The 6,824-nt window shown below is 37.7% G+C and overlaps 1 long non-coding RNA gene across 1 annotated transcript; it reads right to left on the bottom strand.

The window, feature by feature from the left end:
- Window positions 1-3,624: 3,624 nt before the first annotated feature.
- On the bottom strand, window positions 3,625-4,465 carry LOC146730313 (uncharacterized). Its single transcript, XR_014927431.1, has 2 exons — window positions 4,391-4,465; window positions 3,625-3,896 (listed from the first exon to the last, which is right to left on the bottom strand). It is a non-coding gene; the product is annotated as an uncharacterized LOC146730313 (long non-coding RNA).
- Between the last annotated feature and the right edge of the window lie 2,359 nt (window positions 4,466-6,824).

The raw sequence follows: 6,824 nt of genomic DNA, 5'->3' as shown, positions 1-6,824 counted from the left end.
TGTGAAGCACCCCAATCGAATACAACTCCTTATTTTATGGTTTAGTGCTTAAGTTTGAAAAGTTACGTGGAGTTTACTGTACAAAAGCCCAAATAGATCACTGTCTACCTATAATTGAAGAATGCATTCTTAGATATGTAATTGGTTACTGTTATTGTGAACGATACAAATCGGTCAATTACTTCACCTTTTTAGGTAAAGTGAATTCAGAAGGTGCTGGGAAAATCGTACCACTAAATGAAGACAAGAAAAATAAATCTGCATCTTTTGCAACCACAGATACTGGTATAGATGATCGTAAGTCTTTGCGTTATTTAATATTCTAGTGTTGTCAAGCTCCTCATTCAAATACTGTTATTTATTTTATGGCTTAGTACTCAAGTAAATAGCTTGTCTGGAGTTTACTGAGCATAAGATCAAATAAGTCATAGTATTGCAATTACTGATGAATACATTACATGAAGGTTATTGGCAATGTAATAAGTATTAGTTTTGTAGTGAAGGATTGGTCACTTTGTATTGGTAGATAATGAATAAAGACACTGCAAATGATAAACCACTATTCATTCTTTAACATTACAGCTATTTTTTTTTGTTTCTTTGCTCCGCTGTCATCATAGATGACAAAGCGGGGTTGTTCATATTGGTGTTGTTCATCGTCTGTTAACAATTGCATTTTCGCAATTCTTCTAAAAAACTACCAGCTCAATTGGTTTGATACTTGGTACATTTGTAGGTACCTTGGGGGTGGACATCTGTCAGATTTGTTCATTTTATGACGATATATTCAATTCTCTATTTTTGGCGAATATTTTCGCCATTTTTGGTAATGAAATGCTATTTTCAACTTCTTCTTGGAAACTACCAGCTCATTTGCGTTAATACTTGGTATCAAATTGAGCTGTCAGTTTGCAAGAAGTCCTATGGGTGTGCGTTGCTGCCCCTGACTACCACAATGTTCTTGTAGAACAGCGGAGCTATTTCAACCGCCAGATCACTTGTAGTTTTTGCCGTAAAATACAGACAATGGTAATTCATTTGTCCTCGCTTGGTCGATGCAGCGATATGAGCTGAGCTATGTGTTATTCCCTAATCAATGTCAAGTTAAAACCACTCTTATCCCAAGATGTAAAAATGTTCGAACTTTTGGCGACCCGCTCCGCTAGGATTGCCTTTATAATCACTTTTGTTGGCGATCCGCTCCGCTAGGATTGCCCTTATAATCACTTTTGTCGTTTTGTGTGTGTGTACATTTCCAGTGTTTTCACGAATGATTTCTTCTGTGATTTTTTTGGCTTGGCCGATTTCGTTCAAACTTGGCAGGTAGGTCACACCTTCATCCTAGTTATTAGGAAAAATCTGATTTTTGGATAGCTTCGCGCCAAATGTATCTCCTCCTACAAATTTGGGATAAAACACTTCAGACATAGCTCATTCTACTCAGCTTGAGTGTGGGCACAAAGTTACTATTTGAATTTTTGATATCTGTTTTCATTACCGAGAAATTTGACCCCAAAGTTGGGGTAACTTTTCATCAGCAACGGCTCGGCTGATTTTGTTCATACTTCACAGGTAGGTCGTGCCGTCACTAATTGGAAAAAAAATCCTGGCCCACCACTGCCATTGCAACATCCAAAAACTGATTTTTGAATACTTTCGCCCCAAATGTATTACCTCCTACCAGTTTTCTACACAGTCAGCTGGCATCGGTGTCGCTGGGTGTATATGATAAAGGGAAGTTGTGCAACCAAATTTGCAGAGTTCGCAGTTTTTCGCCAATAAAAAAATAACTAAGGCAACAACTCACGGTTTTTCAGCATTTTTGTAGTAAAGACATTATTCTCTATCAATAATCCGCCCAAAACAGGAACATTTCTACTAATTCTTGTGTTTTTTCGACGTTTTTCGAAAAACCTGCGATTAGGCTGCGAAAGTAGAACATTCCGGAGGGGGCGAAACGGAAGAGCCAAATTTAACACGTAAAAATAGAACGCGTATTTTGACCGCTATGCGGTCGTTGCCAAAGAGCCCCGCGTCTATCGCCTAGACTGTCGACAGTCCCTCTGGCCTTACGTGTGTGTGTGTTTTTTTTTTATTATTAATATTAATCAAACGCCGTAGGCGTTTGCGAAATGCCGAAGGCATTTCAAGCGAGGCCTCGCTTGAAATGCCTTCGGCATTTCGCAAACGCCTACGGCGTTTGATTAATATTAATATTAATAAAAAACACACACACGTAAGGCCAGAGGGACTGTCGACAGTCTACTATCGCCTGGCGATGCTCTTCCGTTTCACCAGTTGCGTTTGTTTTGACTAAAATTTGGGCAGTACTGTCAGTCACGAAAATTGATGAATAAATTAATACACATAAAATATGAATCACGGGCTAATTCAATGGGCACCGAACACTCCACTACTAAACAATCTGTGGCAAGATAGTAGCCTACTGTATATTTGACCAGAGGTACTTTACTTGGGGTTTGTAACTCGCATAGTACTGTATGGTGACATCATGTCAAGATCCCATTCAAGTCTCTTCTCGTAGATAGCGAGACTGAGGCTACGACCTTCTGACATGACACATATCAATGTTCAAGGTTTGTAATGAAAAAATAAAACTTTTCTTGTCACTATCATAGTGAAAAATGTAATACATCGAAAATGTACAAAAAATATAGTTCTCGTAATCCGTCATATCGTGAGCAGCTATTTTGATCCACCTGGACATCCCAGTATCCTAGTTACCTCGGGCAAGTGCGCATTCGCATTTTTCTGAGTTGGAACGCTTATGCGAGAGCGAGATTGTGACGGGATCTTGGTGTCATGTCACCGTACTAACAAACCCCAAGTAATGTACCTCTGATTTGACCCAGATTTGACAAGCGTGGTACAGTTTTTTGCGCGTGTCCGTAATAACGCGCACAAAGGATTGTGGGACAGAGTTCTTTATTTGCTGGCATTCTTGACTTTTGACTGCAGTTCTTTTTTATATTTTAGAGTAAATGCTTCTGATATGCTCTTACATTGCTTAATATCCGTCTGAAATTCTGGACTGTGGTCATATTTTTCGATTAGGAGTCGTATATTTAAATAACTCACCGTGACTAGTGTTTTGCATTATGAAGTATATTATTAAGGTCAACACACTGTACTTTAGGTAAATATTTACCATTTCGTTATTTCATTATTTCGCTTTTCAGCATTTACAGGAAACGCTTCATTCTAGAAAATGCTATCGCAAAATGGTTGGAAGTAATAAATGTAACAGCAGAATACGTCCTAGCACAGTCACTCTACTAGGAGAGTGACTGTGGTCCTAGTAATTAACTATTAAAGTGACTTCTAAAGACTGAATGGTGTTTGCGAACTTCGTATTAGTTATAAACCGACGTTAGCTTCACGTTTATCAATCTGATTAAAATCTGATGTAGTGTACGGGCTTTAATTATTTTGGCCATAAACTTATTTTAATTTTATTTTTTATTATATTTGTTATTAATGCCTTTTTATTTTATTATTTTACTTTGATTTTGAGATTTTTTTTAATTCCGCCCTACCTACATCTGATCCGACGCCTATGTAAGTCCCGTTCAAATCTCGCGTAAGTAACAGCCAATCACAGCCCCCCTTTTATACAGGCTGTCAGTTGCTTACTTTTCAGTGTATACGGGCAAGCTTTCTGTACATTATATTTTGCCCACTTGAATAAACCATTAATAGAAAATTGCTAGTACATTTTTATTTACAGAAGAAATTTTACAATTTTTGTCATTACATTGAATATTTTTTTCTCTTCCAACAAATGTGTACACTTCCAGATACATCTTCGCCAGCCAAGGTTCGTTCATTCAGTCAGTCATCGCTTCAATTTTACATCAAACACTGAGCATAATTATCTAGAATGGAAGCAAAAAAATGAGTAAATCGTAATGATTAGAACACTGTTAACAGCTATAGTAAACAATGCAAACTGATTTTAAATTGTATAACGGTCACCAGCCCACGGCATCGACGCAGAAAATTGGAGCAAACAAATATTTCCTGATCAATTGCGATGTGTTCCAAATAAAAAATATTTTATTCCAGTCCAAATCAGCTCAATTACATTAATAAAGAGTTATTGTATAATGTACAAAATGTTGATACAATTTGATGAATATTTACAGCTACGGCTTCAATACCGTAGACGATTTTGGCCCGATCGTCAACAAAACATCACCTGTCTCCAGGGCAAGCGACTGGAAAAAGACACCGGTGTTCTGTCGAACCGGTGGAAACAGATCGTCACTCCCAGAATAACTACGCAAAATAACGATCTAAACTCGAACCATTCGAGCCACAATATTAACATAAATATGACTTTCGTTGCATTTGACAATGATAAACTTACCGAAAAGCCGTGTTATTCTCGGTCGCTAATTATAACGTCGGTATAATCACAGGGAGCCCAGGAACTATAATCAACGGTAATACGCAGTCTCTATGAGCGGGTGGGGGGGGGGGGTATCGGCTGGTATCTAGTGTAAGAAATAGACAAGGGATGAAGGCTCCAGCCAGCTCACATTTTTTAAACTCGAAAAAACAGACGAAAAAAATAAAAAATAAAATCTAAAAAAAATACCAGGTTGAAGAATATTAGTTGCTCCTTTGAATTTCGCCAAAGCCTTACCTACATTTTACCGATATCTGCAGAATAAATCAAGAAAACTACACACATTTACTCCATTTAGGAATTCCTAACGGTTTGCCCGAACGCACGGCACAGTTGGAGGCGTGCCCTGTTCAGCATTTGTCAACAACCAATCACAAGACTGGTTACGAACCAGTTGAGCAAGGCTAACCGAGTCGTGACCTCGTGACCGAGTTCGCAGACGAAGTCTGCCGAAGGCTTATACTGGCCCGATTGGCTTCCGTCCGTCCGTTCGTCTGCCTTTTACCTCTCTTAACTTTGATATGACCTGTCCAATGTTTTTCCAAGTTTTCCATTTTACTAGTAAAAATAACAAAATTTGCCGGAAAAATCCGAGTTTTAACGACATCTTGCAAGCGAACTGGCTAACGTATTGCGCATGCACCAGTCTAACCGCTAAGGAAATCGGCGTCGTTTTCGTCTGAGGATATTGTATTCCAGGACTGTATCTTTTTTTGCACAAGGCTTATATAGATTAAATTCTATCTCAAAGGTAAGAAACTGTGCTTATGGTATTTATTATGAACTTTGATTTATCCTTTTGTGTCCTGACTTTAGTGAGAAACTAGTGATCGCACAATATCACACTTTGCCAGAAAAACAGTCTTGCTACTGTTGTAAGAACCACAGGGAGCCCAGGAACTATGGTCAACTATACGCACTCTCTATGAGCGGGGGGGGGGGGTTATCGGCTGGTATCAAGTGTAAGAAATAGACAAGGGATGAAGACTCCAGCCAGCTCATATTTTGTAAACTGGAACAAACAGACGAACAGAATGAAAAATAAAATCCATAAAAAATACCAGGTTGAAGATTATTAGTTGCTCATTCAAATTTTGTCAAAGCCTTACCTATATTTTACCTATATCTGCAGAGTAAATCAAGAAAACTACACAAATTGCCCCCATTTGCGAATAATTAACGGTTTGCCCGAACGCACGGCACAGTTTAGAGGCGTGGCCTGTTCAGCATTTGTAAACAACCAATCATAAGACTGGTTACGAACCACATCCAGGTTAGCCTTGCTCAATTGGTTCGTAACCAGTCTTGTGATTGGTTCTTCGCCTCCCATTAGCTTAATTTAATTACAGCTCAAGTGAAATTTTCGGCATATCCCTGGTCAGATTTTAATGACATTGAAAACATAAGTACATTGGCTTTTTGCACATTCTTAATATTAAATTTTTGCAGAATCCCGTGAATATTAATTTGACAACTTTGTAGAGTGGAAACAGACTGGTAGAACATGTTTAAAATAGTACAGTGTGAACGACAATTTCTTTCTGGCTGCTATAAATTTATTAAGTAATATTTTTTCGTACTATAAAGACTCAAATATCTTTTTTAATTAAATGTAATAGCCAATGAAAGAACATATGCTACAACCTCTGCTTACTTTGGACTAAATGTTTTTTTGTGTTTTTTTTTTTGCAGGTGCAGAGCCAGATTTTTTTTCTCAGAAAGCAAAGCCACTGGAAATGCATGTATTACAAAAACATACCGATACTATTCGCTGTGTATCTGACAATTGTATAAAGTTTCGCAGGTGCTCTTTTTTTTTTGCTGTCAACCAAAGCATAAATATGTGTTTCTCTGTACATAAAATTTCACTCGATTTGTTAATATTAATGTATGATAATAAAAACTTGGATTTTTGCACTTTATTTGTATCACTGTCGTATGAGAAGTACTTTTGTCTTTATTAGAGATATTGAAACTAATCCAGGGCCACAAACTAGTTTATCCAAACAGACACAACACTGACTACATATTTGCAGATCTGATTTGTACACTTCTTTGTCATTTTACCTGTTGTACTTGTTTGGTGCTATCTGGTTTTCTTGCTGAGAATAATGCTGACCTGGATGGAGAGTGCTATAAACTTGAAAATGCCATAGAAATCACGTTTGCCAATTTATGTCCATGCAACTTTAGAATGATAACTAGTGAAAGGCTATGTCATTCATGACTTGTTATTCATATATTTGCAGGTACTTTGGATCATTATGAACTGAACTCTAACGATGAACTTGTTAAATGCAGTGAACTTGAGATGAATGCTACAAAGGATGGTGATAAAGCAAACGTGCGAGGAAAGTCAGCAAAATGCGTCAAGAAACCACTGCTACCCACT

This window comes from Saccoglossus kowalevskii, chromosome 19, assembly GCF_978046115.1.
Source record: "Saccoglossus kowalevskii chromosome 19, keSacKowa6.1, whole genome shotgun sequence".
Taxonomy (NCBI): Eukaryota; Metazoa; Hemichordata; class Enteropneusta; family Harrimaniidae; genus Saccoglossus; species Saccoglossus kowalevskii.
Note: the sequence above shows the minus strand (reverse complement) of the source record. Positions and strands in the feature narration are given on the sequence as shown.